Here is a 22,614-nt window from a genome sequence, read left to right as displayed (position 1 = left end):
TGATGAAGGAGTTTAATCTAGGAGTTAGACTTTTATAGGAAATACAACCACATTTAGAAGGACAGCTGATGTTATTAGACAAAGCACTTACAGCAAACCCCCAGCATTAATTCTTAGCAACTTTGAAACAAGTGACAGTTGCAAACACAGTTGTGCTGACATCATGTATTTTACATCTGTATAAAAGAAAAGAATAGGACTATAGTTAGGAAAGGAAGCTAATTTTCACAACTACCTTAAAATTTAATTAATTACTTAATTTTTGTAAGTACCTTTTCAGCTGCAAAACAAAGAAAGAAATAACTACAAATGCTTAAAAAACAATAATGACTGATGTGACAAATCTAAACTTAAAATTCTTTTAAAAGAATTACTAGTGAATAAACAACAAAGATTTCAAGTTCATTCCTTTTGGAGGAATACTGGGCAAGATAAAATCAAAGTTAAAAGGATAGAGGGCTTTCCGCAACAGAAGAAGGAATAAGAAATAGGAAAAGACACTGATCAAAAAGAACACAAGCACACTCAAGGTTAGTTCATGACTAAAATCAAGATTCTCACATGGTAGTTCATGTTTACACCCACTCTAGAGGAACCCTGAGTCCTTATGTTCCTACAAGTCATGTAAGAATGAAGATAGAAATTATGTTAAAATATATTTGTACTAATGTATGGAAAACAAACCAAAGCTACACTAAAAATCAGGTTCCAAATAAAATAACATATTGATCACAACTGATATTTCATTACACGTTGGGTCTCCCCCCCCTGCCATGTGGCCCTGGGAGAGGGGCCCTGAGGGGAGGCACGGGGTTTCCCTGCCCCTGGTCAGCCTCGTTCCCCATTGGTTGTTTTGTGTTCCCCTGCACGGGCAAGGACCCTCGGGTCCTGTCATTGCCTCAGTTCCTTGGCAGAGCCCCGGCCATGCGGCTGGAGAAATAAACATCTCTGAAACATCTATCAAGAATCAGTCCATATATATATTCCTTTTCCACGGGCCTCGTTGATTGATACGCGTGTTGCAGTATCCCCACTGTGATAATTACAGTGAGGACTTCAGTGAATGGCTTTTCTAAGACATACGGAAGTAACACGTCTTGTCAGTTAACTGAGAATCATTAGAGCTATGAACATTTCCTTCAAATACAGGCTACTCAGGATTCCAAGTTCCCACTTCTTTTTCTTAAACAACTTACTTATTTCTTCACTTTTGCAGAGTGGGTTCTACCAATCTAGGTAGCCAAGAAATTCCTCTAAAATTTTATTACCTCTATCCTTAAGTTACTATGGATGTATGTTAATCATACTGTAGCACAAATCAGTTGAAAGATTTGCAAGACAGATTGTGTGCTAATACTGTGTTAACACGGATACTGAACTGAAACTTGTCAGACTTTTTTGATTCATACAGAGAATTAAATCTTTATTTTCTTTTAAGTTCTCTGATACCTCCCCATATTCTCTATAACTTATATATCGGAATTTGTTGATCTCTTTCCTATGAGATCACTTCTTTTCCTGGATACACTAGTGAATAGATCCTTCCAGACCATTGGGACTGAAACACTGAAATATTTTTTTAACAGCTACAAAAGAATTAAATTATTTAAACCACACAACAAGATTATAGAACTTCAACCAATAACAACATTTACTTTCTAAATGCTCAAAACATTATAAAAGCACACAGTAACAATGCAAAGAAAGTAGTAATAAGCAGTCTCACATACCTCAGGGTTAGGTCAGCTGGAGTAATTTGTGAAAGTATTACAAGTCTAATTAACAGTTTTAGCTGAAAAAGTAATGAAGTAAGGCTTCAATTTATATTTTTTTCCAAAACATCTTTTATGTCTTTTAACATCTTTTATATCTACTAAATTAACTTAAATTTTAAAATTAAATTAAAATTTTCACCATGATTTTTAAAGAATTTAATCAAAACGAAGCATTATTAAACATACAGAAAATAGTATCTTTTCATTGTCTACAAAGGAAAAAAACAGAGACAAAATGTTTAAATAACTTACATCATGTAGCACAGCTGGGGGCCTGGGCAGGAGAAGGATTTGTTTCACACTTCTTGTTTCAAAATCTCTGTATTCTTTCAGGCTCCTTTTCCTGAAAGGAAAGTTAAGCACAGGTTAAAAAGGGACCACTAGACACAGACACTAAAATCAGACATAAAATTTTCTATTTCCTAAAAAGGGATGTAGCTGTCAGCATTAGAGAATGTAAACTTTAATGTGATGATGACAGATTTTTCTTTTTGTAATATTAATGATGCCTTTTCAAGTGTGCTGAGGTAATTATCAGACAAAATAGCAAACCAAAACAACCTAAATTGCCAGCATTTCCATGTATCTGTCATAAAAGTTTTCAATCACTGCAGTTCCAGTTTTGATGTTTCTGTTATAATTACTGTTCATTACAGCACCTACTTGAAGACATACAGGAAATTTGCACTAAACTTAACTGTTTTACAGTAGTAATTCATGTTTAACTACCTGCTTGTCTATATATTTGTTGTTTATACTTTTCCTTCAAGAGAATATTTTTTGGATTGCAGAGTTAGAAAGGCATGGCATAATTTGCCCCTTTTCAATAAAGGAATGAAGTTGATTTTGTGGTCAGTACGTCATACAAGGAAGCATGGACATACAATGATATTTTTGACTCACCTTTCTCCCAGTAGAGTAAGCTTTATAAAACCGGTCTTGTTTTAAAAACAGTCCTAGCTGAGTCTCAAACTCTTCATCAAAGGTATATGCCATTTAGAACTTTTCAAATTTCATCATCCTTCTAGATGCAAATGGAGAAATATAATCTACACAAAGTCTGACACAGTCTGTAAAATGTGACAGATCGAGTGATTGTCTCTGGTTGATAAAATTAATCATTTCAGAGAACATTACAAACTCAATGCTAGCAACTGATTAAAACAAAACAAAGACTTTGTGTAGACTTCGTTTCTCTATTTGCATTGAGAAGGCTGCTAAAATTTTACAAATTTTAAATGGCATATTCCATTGCTGAAGAGTTAGAGACTCTTCTAGAGCTGTTTTTAAAAGAAAATATTGTTTATACAGTGAATATATTTCAACATAGGGCAGAAGATCTATTGCATTTTCCTATTAAGAGGAAGTTTAAACAGTATTAAACATTTTGTTTCTTTTTCTCACTTTCAGAATTAAATAACACAATGAACTCCATGCCATAAAATTTCTTCTAGTAATTTCAGTGCTGCTAACTTAAAAGCCAAATAGGTTATATTGAAGTTATTAATTACGCAGTAGTCAATGTTTAGAAAGAACAAGAATGTAGTGTTCAATGATCAGAAGTTATGTAAAGATCTCCTAATGAAAAATAGAAGCCCATACGAATGACTAAAAAAACCCCAAAACAACCAATCCACAAACAGTTTTTTTCTATTTTGCTGTGTAGATTTTTTGCAATCTTGATCTTCTTACTATCTGTAAAATAGTGATAGAACCAGAAAGATGTGAGCTAATATATCTTCCAACAATGTATTTTTTCCTATGTCAGTCTTCTGAAAGAGACTCATCCTTTCCTAAGCAGAGGGATAAATATATTTACAACCAATCAGTAGCCATCTCATCTGTAAGATGCTGGGTGGGCCTAAAGGCGAGATACACGGTGATAAAGTATATGATGTAATAAGAAATACAGGATTCTCAACATGAGGAAAAAATTAAATTTTAATGATAGTTAAGAAAAAGAAACTCTGGTTACTTGCACAAGTTAATCACAATAAGTATCATAAGGAAACATTATTTTCAAGTTTGCTTTGCCTAGGCTGTTCTATTTCAACCTCCACAATAATACAAATCTGTCTCTTACATTCCTTTCTGTCATCACACCTCAGTTATTGTTGTCTATTCCTTTCACTCTGACTAGCAAGCTACATTCTTCCAAATTCTGTCAGTACTGCCATCCCCTTAAACCAAGTGACTGTCTATCATGCCGTAGCTTCCTTGCTGTTTCTTGTCCCTTGCATGGCTCCCAGCCCTATGCTCCCCATTCACTTCATTCTTAAACTCATCATCTCCATTACATGGAACCTGTTTTTGAGACAGAAATGCTATGGTTTTAATGGAAAGTGGCTTAACTTTTACCTTTTTTAATATAAAGTGGCAGGATACCTCCCACATCGTCTATTTCATATATGCAATACATATACTGTACTCTTGCAGTACAGGTCCTTTTCATACTATTTCTTCTTTATTTAGCAGTAAGAAGAGGTTCAGTTCAGTTTTCAGCAGACCTGAATTTTGCAAAGGTTTGTAGCAAAGTTCAACTCAACAAAACTGCACTTCCAGAAGAGTTGGCTTCCCTTTCATAAGGATCATTTTACTGGAATTAGCACTCACTGTCTTGGAGAAGATACATTAATGGAAAAAAACAAAGAAGGAAAAAATGAACAAGCTGCTCCTTAGATCTCTTTCTGTGAAAGGTACAAAATTGCATATTTGCCATCCCTGGTTAGAACAAAAAAAATTAGTAATTTATCATATCAGCTGGCTAGAACATACCTTGGGACTTCTGTTCCCTGAGGAAAGAAAATTCTGATTCAATCTGCTTCAAGACTGATTACATTAGTTAAGCCATGTCATTGTGATGGCTAGCAGCCAAATTTCTGTCCCAATCATACAATCTTGGAATTGTAATGATGATGGATCTGTAATTCACCCACAAACTATTTATCTATTGTGATAATTATGAATACAAATAATACTATCTGCAAAGATAGAGATACATAGTTTTTCTCACTACTGTCTCAAAGATCGGAGAAGATAATTCAGTGGCCAACAAATAATCAAAGATTGTGTGATTACATGTGTAAAACTTTCGATAACTCTGCCCAGTGCAGAAAACTTCTGCTGCATATTTCAATTGGCAGACTAACAGTGATGAGGAAAAGGTGCAGCTGTTTTTTTCACAAACAAATCTATAATTAAATGCAATTGAGGATTTAAACTAACATGAATTAGTTCTAATATTAATTGCCACAAAGCCTTAGCCCAGTTAATGTCTGGAGAGCAATTGGCATTATCTACAGATCACTATTGATGTGATTAACATATCAATAACTTGTACTAATATTGCTGGAGAGGATTAGTTAAATGATACAATTGTTTCATGTTCCGTATTTGGTTCTGTTGTTACCGCAAGTAGAATTAAATAAAGCAAAAAGAAAGTGACTAATTTAGGAAAAAAGCTATGGTTATAGAAAGTAAACCTCATGTGTAACATAAAAAGTGCATCACATATACCAAAATCACTGTTGATTTTACATACGCCTCTTCAGCTTTCAGTGTTCATCATATAGATCATACTCCAAAAATGCTCCTAAGTCTTAAGAGGCAGCTGCCTAGAACATGGTCCACTCACACATTGATACATCTGTTCAAAATCAAGACCAAATACTTAATGGATTGAGATTTTGTCATGATGCTCTCCAATTTGTTTTTGACTCCAGAATTACAAACATAACTTCTTCAGATTCCAAGAACAAATTCTGACTCATCACATATGGGGGACAGTCTGAAGTACAGCAGCAAAACTCCTCTTACCAGTCTATACTTTATTCACGCATCCAGACCTGGCTACTGATGCTATTTTACCAGCTATGAAAAAGTCAGTCTTAATCCTGATCACAATTTGCACTTCAACTCACCTTATAGGCAACCAAGTGCTCTATAAATAAAACATCACTCAAAGCCATTTAGATCTGACCACTAGAATACAAAATCGCCATCTACTTTGTTCATGCGAATAAGGAGTAAAGGGAGTCAATAGCAACTCATTTTATTGACTTGTATTTCTGTATCCAATTATTTATCTAGTCATTCTGGACTGCATGGCTGTGTTTGTCTGACAGGAATATTACTTCCAGTGATTGGGGGAGGGTGTGCATGGAGGGCAGGAAATACATTTTGCTCAGTGTTTAAGACATACTACTAATGCTTTTCGTGTTCCTCAGAGGCTAACCCAGTAGTCTTACAGGTATACTATTCACTACTAATTTAGAAAATCATCACTTTTTATGGCTGTGTCTGCATCAAGTTTCCCCTTGATTTTAAAATCATATACCTCACTTTAGGAAGAAGTAATTAACAGACAGCACATAATCTCTTAGAGCAGGTTGTTCTCCTCATACACAGTTAAATTACGCAGTACCAAGTCGTTCTCGTACCAGCTTAATAGCTCAAAATATTTAAAAGACAGTAGAAGCCATTATTTCTTTCCCAACATCAATAGAGTATTATTAAAAAAACCCTCAACTAGTTGGAAAATAAGCAGATTCTTATGCCAGTTCAAAATTAATTTTCCCTTTCCAATATTATTGTTCTTTCCTCTTTTGACAGTGACTACTGCTGAATTGAAGATAAAGATTTTCTCCCAGGGCCAAGAAAAGTAATTGCAAGTCGCATGTCATTCCCATTTTCATTTCTTTAAATGTATCTTTTTAAGGATGTCTTATGCAGGAAGCAAAAACATTGAATAAGTGTGATGGTGCATTCCCCTCGCTCCCTGCCCCTTGGGCTGCACTGTGATCTCAGAAATGCTCATTAGGCCTCAGCCTTGACAAACAGCACCTGGACTAAGCTCTTGAGCTTATTAGAAATACTGTCTGCTCCCAGGAACTTGTGCTGTCTAACACAAACCACTTTAGAAACTTATTTTTCTTGCCTGAATAACAACTTAAGTCAAACAACGTTTTTGTCACTGAAGTTACCAACCTGAATTGTGGCCAAGATGGAAGATTATTATAACTTAAGCCAATTCTTTTGTGATCCTAGATACAGTGGTCCTAAGCATACCCTTTCTTCAGAAGGAATTTCTTCTCAGAACGGATTGTTTGACTGGAATTCATTAGATTGAACTGTCCAGGGAGGTAGTAGAGTCACTATCCCTGAAGCTCTTCAAGAAACAACTGGACACGGCACTCAGTGCCATGGTCTAGTAGACAAGGTGGTGATCAGTCAGAGGTTGAACTTGATGATCTTAGATCTTTTGCAACCTCATAAATGATTCTCAGCTCTCCTGGCCTGCAGTGGTCTGCGATCGCATCTTCCTCTGAGTGGAGCACCTCTCAGCACGTTTGCTGTACTCGGAGGACCAGTGAACAATGACAATGGATCCTGGGCTGATACCCCCACTCCTCAAGGCCCAGCCCTTCACCTCTTGAGAAGATGCAAAAGTATCCAATGTGAGTATTTCCCTGACCTTGAGGGAAGTTTTTCACAAGCGATTACCTTGTACATACACCTTCAGGTCGGCGTGTGTACAAGTGTGAATAAGCTAAAGCAGAGGTACTATGAATGTTGCTCTCTTAGATTGTTAAGTAACTTAGATTTGTAAGTTAGGCCTGAGGTGAAATATTGTTATGCTTACAGTAAATTCTATAGAATCTTTTGATAGATCGTTTAAATATCTAGTAAGTGTGCTGTTACGTTTAAGTGCTGTTAAAACCTTTAGGCCTAAACCATTGGTCAAGTCTGGGCCAAGTGGTTTAGTCAAAATCTTGTGACTCTATAGGAGTGTCTCCTTTACTCATTTTTATCCTTAATCCTTTCCTATCCTTGCCCTTTTTCCTTTCCCAGCTTACATGTAGATGCTTTTTGGTTAGTTTTAGTTTTAGGTTGATTGATTTTGGGTTCTAGTTCAATTTTTCCTGTGTGTGCTTTAATCATCGAGTAAGTAGAATGAACCTTGCCAATGAACTTTGTTACATTTTCACTTAAATATTAAACCTGCTTGGGCCAGCACCTTTGCTGGCGATTCTTTGAGTGATATAAAATACTCATTTGCGACAGCAAATTGTTAATGGTGAGCATTTTCTCACAACACTAAGCTACATATTTATAAAGAGACAGCTTAACATAAAATGTGTAACACTATGTATGTATACACGAGTTATATATGCTTACATAGACACAGATACATATATACATAAAAATAGATATATTCACTGAGATTTATTCTGAAATACTGAAAACATTTACACATGTGATCTACCAATGTTAAAAAAAATCCCACCATGACGTAAACATGCATTTGCCTTTATAATCACATCATCTGCTTCCAAAATTTAATGGTATGTGTGCAAAAAAGCTCATATTCTTAAAAAAAACCGGAGAGTTCATTTCAGAAAAGCAAACAAAAAGCAACCAAGAAAAACCATACCAAAAATATATAAAACTATATCTATTCATAATAATATTTAATTCAGCACTTCATCTGAAAACATTCAAAGGAAATTAAGAAACTAAGATATATTTAAAAAGTAACAGCAAAAGCACAGGTAAAATTTTAAAGGCTGTATACGGTAAAAATACTCTTTTAGACTGACCAGAATAGGATCAAAGTGAGATAATACACAAAAAGTAACAGGAGAGAACTAGACTGATGATTCTCTTATAGCTTAACTTCTTTTATGAAAACATTTTACAGTCTAACTTAAAATGAAAGAATACAGCTTTGAAAGATGGCAACACCATATCCACATTGAATGATGTAAAAATTCAATTGCAGGTGGCTGCAACTAGATGGTCTTTAAGGTCCCTTCCAACCCAAACCGTTCTATGGTTCTAGGAAATTGTAACAAACAAACTAGGCTTTAGACCAATGAAAAGGCTGCTTGGCAAGACCACCAAAGCAGCACAGTTTAGGCAACAACAAATATATGGTCTTCGTCTGCTACAAGTGCTAGTTTAAGCTGTTGTGATTTCAGAGATTGTCCCTCAGTTAAAAGATAGACTGCACCCTATTTTTGTAGGGACAATAAAATGAATGGATAGTTCAGTATCCAACTGTGCATAGCACACTGAAAATTAATCCCAAGTTACATCAACTGATGAGCTGCTACAGATAAAACATGTTTAAAGTCAAATGCTAAACTAAAAAAGAAACAACAAATTAGAAAATATGGTTTGACCTTCACCTCACACATGTTCTCAGGTATCAGCATCTTCTGTATTTAACTCCTATCATAAATAGATTTCTGAGTCACAGCAATGCAATAAACAGTAATTACTAGCAATAGCTATAAATTACAATGTATAATTTTCTACTTCATTTAAACATATAATCTCCTATGCAAGCCACAAAAGGACCACACCTGTCACAAATGAGATCCAGCATATTGATCATAATGTCAAGTCAGACTGGTTCCTAATGATTTAACAGCTGGCATTTTGTTGCAAGGACTACTGTTTTGTGTCATACCATTTGATTTTCTTTTCTTTAAAAACTGAGCATGAAATGGATTAAATAACAAACAAGCTCCTGAATTAGGGGAAAAAACCCCCACAATTCAAAAAGTCAGAATTTCATATTATACCTGATTTTAAATTGTAAATTAAAAAAAATTAAATTGTATAAGAATAAAAATAAAACTGTTCACATATATGAAAAAAATTTCCCAAGTTTACAACTTGACTGAAAGCAAATCTTCACGTTCAGTATTACAGTACTCTAGCCAAAATATTAGAAGAAAATAGAAATACTTTAAGTAGATTACACTATATCTCAACAATCAATTACTATATATCTGTTCTGCACAGAAGCTGTAACAGTATAAACAGGTATCTTACTGGGGCACGAAAAACATGGTCACTTTAAGCCTCTAAGTCTATGTGACTGGGATATAGGTATAGCAAATATGGTTATTTTTCCATTAAAATACCTCACCATAAAATCCTTCTTAGGTTAGTGTCAGTTTAAGGACTGAGCAAGGAAATATATCAACATTCTCCAGCTGAACAAATAGGCCTCACTTTCTTTAATTCTCTTTTCTCTCTCAATACACTTTATTTTCTTATTGCTTATGAATGGACTCTGAACTAGAACGCCTGTTTTTCATCTATTTTATTATTCTATTGGGTTTTTTTCACACATTTTCACACCTAAGATTGTAGTGAAAATGCTGGGTTTTTTTCCCCAAAGAGAATTAATCAGAACCTCTTCCTCCAATTTGCTCACATTCAGGGTTACTAGTCACTGCTTACATTCTCTGGGAAAGAGTCATTCCTATTCTGTGAGGCACGTCCTATGCAGAAAAACTGCTTTAATGAGAATTGCTTCATTAACAGTGGTGTAACCTCTGTCTAGAACTTGATTATCAATGATTTTATCTTACTGCTTTACATACTTGCTGCCTTGAAGCTGTTGAAATGTTTCCAAGCTTTCAGCGTGCCAGCAATACAGAATGCATGTGTTTCATATTACATAATGAATGTGCTTATCATACATTGGTAGTTTTTGAGAACATCATGATAAATCCAGGTCCACTAAGCCAGTTGCTAGCAAATTTCTGTTTACCTTAACAAAATTGTAACTGCAATATACCTGCATTTTTAAGCTGTCAGTTATAAAAATACTTCACAAAATCGTAAGCATGACATTTTAGAGCCTTAAGCTCAACTTCTTTGATCACCAGTTAAACTTTACACATAATATTTTCCCTGTAAGTATTTTTTTTCCAGCTACTGTAGATCAGCAGATTGCTAAAGAGCTGCTGATAGGATTTGCTACCCTCTATAATTGTAGGGTGAAATTATTTCTCCTAAACTCACACATTGCCTTTTTTCTTTTGTGGAGGTATCCTATATATTCAGATTAGGACTTACATTGCCAAGACCTGATGTAAAACTCATTCTAACATCACAGAATCACAGAAACCTCAGGGTTGGAAGAGACCTTCAAGATCATTCAGTCCAACTGTCAACAGAGTACCACCATCATCACCCCAAGTGCCATATCCAGGTGCCTCTAATATGGAACCCTTGTGGAAAATAAGTGACTTTTACAGACCGATTAAGATATATAAGAATTTTTGGTCTTCTAGTATTTCTGAAGCATTAAATACATACGAAAAGAAATGGAATCTCAACTGAGTAAAGTGGAAAAAAATCCTCTCTTCACTGAGAAAATAGACAATTTACAAAGATGAGGGATAGCAGGAAGAAATGCAAAGGACAATAAGCAGGCTTTGCATAAGAGAAAACAAGAATAAATTTTGTAGAAATAAAGCTAGTATGCTTCCTGAGTACTTACATCAGTAAAAATTACAGTAACATCAGTTGATGATGAGGAAGTCAGGATCATAAGAGAAGCAGAGGCTGGAGAAATACTAATAAGATTCAGCTAGGGCCTGAAATGGAGCTCCTGTAGGAAGGACAGTGGGTTTTCTACTATTTTTATTTTTAGCAATTTTGCACTTTCACACCACAGGGCTTGAATTAGTACTCCATTTATTTCTGAAATACTATTCCAGAGAACTACAATTACAGCATTAAGAATGTAAATAGAATGTATGTGGAATATACACTACACCCGATTATCTAAAACATAAGGGTAAATAAGGCTTGCAAAAGGAATAATATGGTGTAGTATCTACGGTTGTCTTAAGAACTTCTTGATCCATACAAGGACAATACATGCAAAAGAAAAAATTAAATAATTTAGATTTTTGCTCTCTCTCTCTCCATTTCTCCCTTTTAATGCTTTATGCTTCAACTCTGACAACGAGCTTAGAAACTGAGACAAGTCCTTCAACTACATGAAAATAACCCAGATTCCAAATGGTGACAAGACAGCAGCCAGACAGAGTCAACATCTCATTGTGGATGAAGAGGACAACTATAACTTTCTCACCAGGGTAACTGGGAAACAGCAATACCTTGTGATAGGATTAATTTTCAAAAAAATAAAATATGGATCACCACTACAAGTCAGCATAAATTTCTAAATGGTCTGCTTAAAGGTTATGGCCACTGTACCTCAGCCCAGACCATTACACAGTGAGTGGACAAGTGAACTCTCAATAGATTAACAGAATTCTGTAAGAATTTCTGCTAAGCATTATCATTCATCTTATATCTCTATCATATGTATTTTACTGATTATGACTGGACTTGGATTAAAACCAAAATGTCCCTCAACTCCAAACAGTTTCCTCCTTTAAATAACACAAATACTTCCAAATATCTGTTGCTAAGCCAAACTGTAATTGCAGTTAACGAACTCCTTATACAGATTTGACATCTCCATTATTTAGTAATTACATCATTTATTCCATTATTTGTCCTGAATTTCCTGTAGTTTATCACATTGCAAAACATGCGGGTTTTTTCTGCTTGTTAAAATCCACATTACAATTTATGGCATCATAAACCATGGCTGAACCACACCTGCATACTCTGAACACTCTAAGGGATCCTCCCTGAAAATGAATGATCAACAATAAAGTCTTCTTCCCTGTTGAGGATATGTTCATCATAGAGAAAACAAAAGCTATCAAGACAAAGGGGGAAAACTAACCATATTTAAAAGTTTCTGTTGTGTAATTGAGACATAGAGTATAATAAATTACAAGGTTCAACGAAACCAGAAGTTACAATTACTGAAAAACTACTTCTAGCAGAGGCTGTTCTACATGCTGACATCATACACAGGATGGAAATACCTACTTTAATCTTACAAAAACACTGGAAGTAGTAGCTCACAAAAACAGAAGTGAAGTGGACAAAAGAAACAAATTATCTAAGTATCAAAAACTCACACGAGGAAAACAATTTTACTTCCTCTACTTCAAAGATATTTAATAAAAAGAGATATTTAATAAAAATGCTATAGTCATTCTCTTCCTTTTGCACAAACAAATCCAAAAGATGCATAGCACTGGACAACAGAAAAGAATAGAATAAGGTATTTCAGTTAGAAGGGACCAACAAAACGTTTAAAGAAGTTGTATTTCTATAGTTATTTGACTTCGAATAATGTCATGATGGAAGAAAAACATCATTAAAACAATGAATTACATTTAAAATTCAGGGGGAAAATGTGATTATTTTATTTTATTTTTTATTGCAATAAGTAACTTTATGGGAAAGAAACTAACTGCAGCAGTAAGAAAGCAATCACTACTCTTTTCTTTATTTATCATTTGAAACACTGAACACTGTGTTTGTAAAAGAGCTTTCAAAATCACTGAATGTTTTCAAAAAAATATTTAAAAGCATATACACATGTGCTTGCACACACATACATAATCTATACCTAAATTACATTACGAATCCTCATTTATTTTTATTTTAGTTATATTTGACATTCTATATCTGGTTCTTCTTTTACCATGGAACCCAAACTGTTAAAAACACTCATTAAAAAGGATTGTTGAACACAGGTTCCCTAGGCAGCTAATCACAAGCAGCGGCTGTGTAACTCCATAAACAGAATTATGTGCACCTTAGGTTCCATGTCTCATACTACACAGTATGCCATTAAATTTTATTTACGTAACCTATACACAATTATAGGATTAATTTGACACTGTATCAGCTGTAAGGTCTGTGAGATACGCTTATCTCTTGTTTCAAAATTAGAACTATTTTTCTGTGCTTTACCTGGCCCATTCAATCAATATCATGCATTAATTGGTTAAAAAAAAAAAAAAATTCAAACCAAAGGACAGAAGTTATTTGGTTTAAAATAAGTTCAGTTGCGCTTGCCTTTTACAGCTTTCTTATTCCAAATACGATAATAAAGAATCATATGCTCATAGAAAACAAAAATGTATACTTAAATCTTAGAAAGGCACCTTTCTCAAAGTGGAGGATAAGGGCTACTCTGTTCCAGTAAGATTCTTCTGATGTGTGCAGCATGTATTGATCATGTATCTGCAACAGGTATCAGCTTTAATGAAAGAATTTTATGCTGCTATCCAGTGGCAAACTGACCAAAACATAGATTAAATCGACTTCACTTACATATCTTATTAATTACGATGCAAGAGAATTCTTGTCACAGAAAACATGAAAATTCTAATTTTTAGAATGGAAAAGAAGAAGTTATTAAATTGTTACAAAGAGCAAGAATTCTATTCAAGGCAATAGTAAATTTTCAAATCCTCTGCTGAACAGAATTACAAATAAAGAAGAAATTCTACTAGTAACTTAGCAGTGTTTGTATAAGAAAACATCTAATACCAGCAGGTACTCACTATTGTAACTGCAGCTGAAACAGCTGTTTTGAATAGCGCAGCCTAGCATCTGTATCTGTTATTGCCAAAGAGAAGTAAGAGTATGGTGAGAGGTACAAAAACACAAAGGGCAGAATGAGCTTTACTGTCAGTAACTACCACTGAAAAGAAGAAAGAGTCACCTCCTCACTGACAACAAAAATGCATCTACCTAGGCATATACCCAGATTAATGATACTTCAAATTCAGTAAGGTTTCCAGAAGAGGCAGGAAGAGTGCATTCCGACTATTGTTAATGATTCATTCTGACAAATGCTGCTCCTCTGCTGCTAAAAAAGAACTTGTAATCGATACAATTTCTTTGGGAGCACTCATTCTGCATAAAAAGATAAACACACTGACAACGAGCTGATCCTAAGGTGAAAAAACAGCTTCTGAAACCCAGGCAACACATGATGTGCTAGACTTAGAACATAAACTGTGTATGATGAGTTAGAACTTAAAGCATATGTTCAGAATAAGGCACAAGCTACATATGAACATGGGCATAATTATGCAAATTTGAATGTACATGATCAATGGTTTCCCAAGGTATTTAGCAAACAGATATTCTGTCTAGTCATAAGGTTTTTTTAAAGCTGGTGTATTCACCAACCGCTTTTATGGATGCTTGACAGCCCAACCATGATTTTCTTGGGTTTTAATTTCAAATCTCATTCATACAACATTTCTCTGGGATGAAGCAGGATATCTATCATGCCTATGGGGAAGGAATTTCAAAACTGTAATCGGCAAAGACATTGATCTGTCCAGATGGCAGGTGCCAAACACACATAGGCCAAAAAGTTTACAAAGTACCTGCAGAAAAGGCACTGAAAGGATTTTGACCTACCTCCCTCCACATGACTCAAATGGACAAAAGAGATAAATTTTTGCCATTTGAACATAAAGAACAATTCTAACAGTATCTACCATCACTCTGGAGAATGAAAAGGGGATGATTAGAGTCGCTACTTTAGAAATCTGACGTAACATATAATTCAGAATGTGTGTAAATTACTTTCAAAACAAAATGCATGTATAAACCTTGATCGGACAGAAGGGTTGGAGTATTAGGTGTAAAGGAGAAGAAAGACACATCATCAGATGTGAAGACCTGAGAAATATGAAGTAGGAAATAAACAGAAATATATGGGTAAGAATAATTCTGATTGCAGGAGAGAATAGGAACCAACAGAGCAAAAAGGCCTGGAAATGGGAATAAGTAAAACAGCTGGAGAAAATCAGAGGCAGAGTAGCACACTGTTTCAGAGGCTTACTACTGGTTTAATCACAGAATTTTCTACATTGTTTCATGATTTGAAGTGATCCATCAGTAACAGTAAGGCAGTCAATGCTTCAACACACACGTCGCAAAATTTCTGTCATTTGTTTAAAATGCTTATCTGTGCCACAGCTTAAAGTATGAACAATTGGATGACTTTTTTTTTGCATCTTTCATTAGGGCCTGTTTTCAGTCACTCTACATTAAATTAAACTTTTTTTACAGAATTTTACTTATTTTAAGACAGACTGTTTATTCCTGTTTAAATCTTCTAGTCAGAGCACATGTAATCAAATAAGAAACTGCTTATGAATAATTCAAAGTTTTATTAAAACTGTATTTCCATAGCCATTAAGCAGAACCGTAATAATATCCCTGTCATTATCAGCAACTCCTACGCTCATGAAGCAAAGAAAACATCTACTGGATCAAGAAGAAAAGAAAACATCTATTGGAATCAGCCTGAGAACAAAATTATACTGGCATAAGAGGAGAAAAATGAACAACTTGAAAGATAAATCATTATTATAGAAAAGAAGTTATATTCTGTGTACTAGCATTACTGTGCCATGATGTACCATTAATTTTTTGTTAAAAGAAGCAACTGGGCATGTTAGCCCACAGTCTCTCCTTTGTTTAGCTACATCAAAATCACTTTGATTTCAACTATTCACATCATCAGTTTTACCCTAATTAGCTAAGTACTGTGGATTAAAGAACAATTTTGAAAACCTGATGTTTTACCAGGAATACTTCCAATGTAGAGTATGCTTGACCAATGTTCTCATTCAACATAACAAGAAAGAGCTATCCAATGCTTTTAAGTGCTGGCATTCGTTCCTAGAACACTAGCCAAATTCCAGATCACTTGGTTACATTATGCTTACTTGCATTCCTTCTCTACTCCAAAAACAGACACACTATTCTTACTGTTATACTCTAAAAACATAACTGAACAGAATTGTTAGTACACAATAGCCATACTGTTTCTGAAAGAAAAAGCAGTTTTATTTCAGTAACCTCCAAGAGGATTCTAGTTACATTACACACATTCTTTAATAATGCTAGACAAAAACCACAGTAAAAGAATGTAGGACAAATGTGCACAATTAATGAGCATTTCTTGAATGAAAAAGATAAAATAATAGCTGATGACGCCTTGAGAGTATTCTAAGTACTACTCAAAATATTTCAGACCATTGTATATAAAGTAATCCATCCATAAAATTATATACTTACAATTTGTAGCTGCCTAGAAAAATCTGATTTATTAACTGGATTTTTATCATGCAGAAACACTACGCCAAAAAATGAATTAAGCTGTGCATGACAAAAACGAACCATTTGAACTTTACTCACTACTTCACTGCTTTATTTTTTGAAAAAAAAAAAACAACTGGAGAGAGCTTTCATTCATCTACACCAAGCACACAACTATTCTATACATAAAAGAATGATTACAAGAAAAATGTTCACATCATTTTAGTTCTGACTGTATTGTGACACAGATGTGAGTGGATATATGTAATTACTGGGGTTGACTAAACCCATCTTCTGACAGTGTGTTTTACATACAATTTCCTAAGGCAGAGAAATAGTGACTCAGAATTTCAAGACTCTGTTTAAGCGATAGAACTAAGGCAAATTGTGTTGCCTTGATCTTCTTTGTTCCAGCCCTAATGGAACCCTCTACTTGGCTAGCTACCTGTACCAGTCACATTCCTCAATGAACCTTTGTGCAATTCCAGTCTCTAATCATCAACTTTTTTTACCCCTTGCCTACTGCTTTCCCAGCTAAACTGCTGTTATCCCACTAAGGAAGCACAGAATCCTCAACCCAAAATGCCCAACTTTCTGACAGAAAAAAACTACTGTAAAGAAAGTGGTAATAAACCCAAAAATAACCTATTAAGAACAAGATGCTCAGAAATGGGTAAAGAAATTCAGTGGCATAACAGCAACTTCTCCAAAATAAAAATGTCTTTAATTCCCCATTTCTTTGTTTCGCACACTTGTTTAAAGCTGTATCGACATGCCAGTCTCTATTTCTCACGTAATTTACTGTGTCCTTAAGACATGTGTGTACTCATTACTCAGAGAGGTTCTAATGAGCCTACTACCTCCTTTCATTGTGCTTATGTGAATTTTTAATATGTCTGGCAGTTTGGTTCTTCTTTCCACCATTTACACTCAGCTTTTACTGTTTTGATGCTTTATTTTACTGTTTTGATGCTTGAAATGGTTAAGAAGCACTGTCTACCTTAAAGCTACAAAATGTCTCCAAATACTTTCAGTCAAAGTCAGTAGTGGCTTTTTAAAAAACCAAACAAACTAACAAACAAACAAAAAACAAACGAAACCCCCCTCTGCTTTCATAAGTCTCTAAGTAGTCTCACAATTTAAGCCAGATGGCATCGATATTTCAAATGTTATTCAGTATCATATTCCACTATCTGCCATAGTAGATTGTAACTCTGCCAAGCACATCATACTGGAGATAGTGAATTCATACTTGAAGCTGAAAAATCCTTCAATCCTTGATTTAAATGTGCAATTGCTATAACTGAACTAAATGGAACCATACTGTCTCAGATACAACCAGAAAGTTATGGATCTTGCTTAAGAAGATCGAATTGTCTTTTTCATTACTTGGGTACCAGTAGAAAAAAGAATCATAACAACGGTCAGCCATAGAACTGGCTCACACTGGAAGCACTTTGCCCTGTCTCTTAATAGTGCCAGAACTTCTCTGCACTTCTCTTGCTTTAATCTTGCCCAGTAGTTTACTGAGATTTACTCAAGCTGAACCTACATACTAATAATCCATTTTGCTGTACAGAAAACAACGCACCCAGTCACAACATTCTCCTGCACACAGCACACCTGTAACTTTCCAGACTTCATTACATATTCTTATCAGTATTTGAATATGCTTGTTTAAAATATAAAGAGATTATTTAACCAGTAAAAGCAGATCTTGCATATCTATTGTATGCAGCCACTTTAGAATTGCCAAGTGTTAGCTCTGCAACTGCTTGAAGTGGAGGACTTTTTTTTTTGCAGGACTGGTGCAGCACATTCACATCCTAGCATTCTTTGTGTAGATAATAAAAATATTAGAATATGCCATAGGAACCACAGTTCTCCAGAGACACAACCCCACAACCAAGACTGAGACAAAATAAAGATGGGCAGCAAATGTTAACATAAAATGCATCTTTTAAACGACTACTGGAAGCAAGATAGCACTTGAAGCATCAGTTCAACCTGCAAGTCAGATGCCCAAAGTCCTTGTTTAAAAATGACTGAGCAGGTAGAGGTTTGAAGAAAACAAAATAAGCAGAGGATGCAATCTCTACACAAAACAATGAAATTCTTTGTATAACGAAGGATAATCTAACTTTTTCACACAAAACCAAGTTAAATTATGGATTTCCTTACCACAGACCACTGTCAATATTAAACATTTACAGAGATTCAGAACAGTCTGCACGTGTTCATGGAAGGAAAAGTTAATTGTATCAACTTATGTCAATGCATAAAGTCCTTTGCCACATTCAATGGTGGCAGGGAGAATGTTCTGTATGGGAATGGAGTACATGCTAACAGATCTTAGTTTATGATTTCTCCCCATTTCTTCCCCTAAATTTGTTATTGATCATTGTTAGAGATAGGAGACCAGACTAGACCTACATGGGGTGTGACTCAATATAACTGCTGTCTTGTGGCAACAGAGAAAACCAAGTTGGAAGTCAGGACGAGTTTCCATAGTGCTGTTCTAAGAGCCAGTAGGGGCCATGGAGCTGAGAAATGCACAGAGCAAGCACCTGTGGAAACATGTGGTAAGCACAAACCTCAAGATCATGATTTTTTTGTTTAGAGCTTGATCCTTTTCTGTCCTCAGTACAGACATGAGGACCCAGAAATAACCAGAGGGGAGTATCTGTGAAGAATAAATGAAGTGAAAACTAAGTTTCAAAGAGGACATGATCATTTGCTCATGTCAGCGTGGATAAACACCCTGAGATTACCTCAGGTGGTTAAAGCATTGTGCTAATAATGCCAAGGTTGCAGATTCAATCCCAGTATGGTCTATTTGCTTAAGAGTTGGACTTGATGATGCTTGTGGATCCAACTTCCAAATCAGAATATTCTGTGACTATGTGATTCAAATAAAATCAAGTAAAATGAATAATAAACTAGAGAGGGAAGAGTGGCAAGAAGCCCTAGGAGACGTGGAGGCTATTTAGCCTCTTTGTAACTTCCCAGGAAAGAAAAAAAACCAAACAAACAATATAAACCAGAACATCACAAGTAAAAAAATTATACTTTAGTATTTTTAAAAACAATCTTGTTGATATAGGAAAAAACAAATTTTGGTGCACTCCTGAACCCACATATTCTTTAATTACTCTATATCAGTTTACTGCTATTACTGTCTGCACAATTTCAATCTAAATGCAATTTAATTTGAGAATTCAGGTACTGCTTTATTTGACTTTGCTTCATCTTATTTGCATTAAGTTGCAGTAATTCCTTCTACTTAATTCCCCCTTCAGTTTATTATCTTCAACATTTAGAAGTATTTTGATTGTCCTTTTGTGATAAACAGTTTATTGATATTCACCTTCAAAGCTGGATTTTGCCATTTTATTCTATAGCACTATTATGTCCATGTTATTCAAAACTAATGTCCAAAAAAGCTATGGGCTTGGTCACATCATAGATTTTTTGTTCATCATATGTGCAGTTTCTTTCAGGCAAGCAAAAGGAATGAAATGTAACAGATGATCCCTGACACTTCAGTTTCTGACAATTCAATTGCTGCCTGATGTCTTCTATTCCTGTGACTATTACAAATTCAGCTTGTAAACAATCCTCTTCTCTTTCAAAACAAGTCCACAAGAAGATGCATGAAGTTTAAAATAAAGACAGATTTTTAGGTGAAAAATTTATATGTATTCCACAACCCCTTATTACTGTTTAAAAATCTACATCTTCCAAAGTACAAAGTCCTGTGAAAAATCAGTTTGGAATCTCCAGGATATTCCCAGTGGCATTCCTAGCAGAAAAGTAAAAAATTGAGAGCACTGTAAATAAACAACCTTATTATTTAAAAATACTGGTGTTTTCAGCAGGAGTAGAAGGAGGCATACACTTACTTTATCTGTTATCTGTAATTATTTTCCTTTAACTGCTCTCTGGACTCAGCTTTCACAGTGCAGAACACAGACATCTTTCCAAGTTCTTAAATTCAAGGGAAGAATGAAGTAAAATTTGATTAATACATTATCCCATCACTTCTCAGAATAAAGGAAGTTACATTAATTTGTTAAGTTAAAACAGATGAACAGCGACCCACTACTGAATTTAAATATGAAATGTCACATCTTATAATTCTAGCTTATCTGAGTAAGATTTTATTACGTCATCCCAGCAGACAGAAAAACTCGTGTTCGTTTTAAACAAAATCAGGAGTTTAGAAATTCACTGAATAAGATCATGAATTTGAAGGAATACATTCTATTAAAAAAAAATATCTAAAGACACAGGAAGTACCAGCCTTTCACAATCAAGAGGTGATAACAGAAAGAAATTCTATACGTAATATAAATCAATTGTGGTTTGCATGTTTTAAATCAACGTAAGCTTTGTTAATGACTACTTGCAGCAACACCTAACTGTTTATAAACATAAATACATACACATTGGTTGCTGGAGCCATGGGAAAAATTCCATGATGAAGCTAAAATATGTTTGTTCTTTCCTCCCTGACATACCAGAAAAACACTCTGGTAGTAGATTCACACACCACAAATACAATCATAAAAATATAAAAAATTCGAGCTTTTTTATTCCCCCGAAGTATGTGCATTTTTATAACTTCATATATATGCAAAACTTTGAATCTTTAAAAGAATATAAATATTAATTGAAATATCTGTCCTAAAAGTACTTCCTCTTTCTTGAGGTTTCCTGTTACTTCACTCATTCATATGCCACTAACTCTACACTGACCTTCTCAAGATGCATAAGCACCTGGTCAGTTATACATTTATATTCTTATTCTCAAGGATTTAATTTGATTTAAAGCACTTCCTCTGTCAAAGTACACAGATTTAATCTGAGGAATTGTTTGTTCTCTAGGAACAGAATCTGTAACATTCCAAGTTATGCCAACTGTTGATAATTGTCACTTGAAAATTAGGATTAGCTTGTTGTCTGTCATTAGTCAATAGATCATCTTGTTCCTGCCTTTTGTAGCAAAAAGAATCCTTCACAATTCTAGAGTGCGCTGAAAGGCACTTGAAAACTTGAGTAGTTAAAATATCTTTTCCGTGACAAAAAAAAAAAAAAAAGCCAATTTAAATACCAACAGCGCGCACTGCATTTCCCAGATGTAGTTCTCTTCCCTATGCTCTACAGTTTTATTACACACGCTTCAAAGAGAAGCACTGGAACCACGTACGGTTGTTTGAGTGTGACTCTAAAACAAAGATGACAACGGAAACAAAAGCAGAGCAAAGAGTCTCTCGGCGAGCCTCGCTCCACAGCCGGCTCGGCTCCCGGACGAGCGAGCAGCTGTCTGGCACAGGGACGCTCCCGAGCCGCACACCGACAGAGCTGCTGGAAAACACCCCTCTGCAAGTGCGGCGCGCATTTGGACTGCCAGAGCTCTTCTCGGCACTCCTTCGCTCTCCCTCCCCCTTTCCACACGGCGCCAACACAGTAATAATGTGTGCTCTTATGAGAACGATATGCGAAAATCACTCTGGATTAATTCTCTTTCTCCCGCCAGGCTGCGTTTCGCAGAATCACAAGAATCAATCAGGCTCGAAAAGATCTTTGAGGTGATCGAGTCCAATCTGTGACCCAGCATCACCGTGGTCAACCAGACCATGGCACTGAGTGCCACATCCAGTCTTTCCTTAGACACCTCCAGGAACGGTGACTCCACCACCTCCCTGGGCAGCCCACTCCAGCGTCTAGTCACCATTTCTGCGAAGAAATTCCTCCTGATTTCCAACCTTTTGGTCTCTGCCCCGCACCACCCGCACCAGCTCACGAGCAAACACGGACCGCGCCGGGATCGAGGCGGAACAGGGAAGTAGCTGTTTAAACAAACACACGTGGGACGCGACCCTGGGGCAGGCACCGCTCCCGGGGCGGCAGCTCCGCGCCTGCAGCCCCGCAGGGCGTGGGACCAGCGGGCAGAAAGCGGACCAACACCCGGGCCCGCGGCGCGCCCCCTCTCGCCGGGCTCGGCCGGGCCCGGCCCCGCCGC

At 35.7% G+C, this 22,614-nt stretch overlaps 1 protein-coding gene across 8 annotated transcripts in view; it reads right to left on the bottom strand.

The window, feature by feature from the left end:
- The window catches only part of PRLR (prolactin receptor), a 155,295-nt gene extending 132,711 nt beyond the window's left edge, over positions 1-22,584 (bottom strand). For 2 of the 8 annotated variants that reach the window (XM_042028514.1, XM_042028515.1), the window contains exons 1-5: positions 22,358-22,584; positions 20,492-20,576; positions 2,028-2,118; positions 1,731-1,792; positions 92-176 (exon numbers count right to left, since the gene is read on the bottom strand). The gene's annotated coding sequence lies outside the window, so the exon portion shown is untranslated. Of the gene's footprint in view, positions 1-91; positions 177-1,730; positions 1,793-2,027; positions 2,119-20,491; positions 20,577-21,798; positions 22,290-22,323 lie in introns of those variants that run through there. The other 6 variants (XM_042028510.1, XM_042028509.1, XM_042028511.1 and 3 more) reach the window with 6 other exon arrangements.
- Between the last annotated feature and the right edge of the window lie 30 nt (positions 22,585-22,614).

Source organism: Corvus kubaryi, unplaced genomic scaffold (genome assembly GCF_017639235.1).
Source record: "Corvus kubaryi isolate FWS band 111438036 unplaced genomic scaffold, C.kubaryi_AGA036_p1.0 37308, whole genome shotgun sequence".
Taxonomy (NCBI): domain Eukaryota; kingdom Metazoa; phylum Chordata; class Aves; order Passeriformes; family Corvidae; genus Corvus; species Corvus kubaryi.
This window is presented reverse-complemented; position numbering and strand designations above follow the sequence as displayed.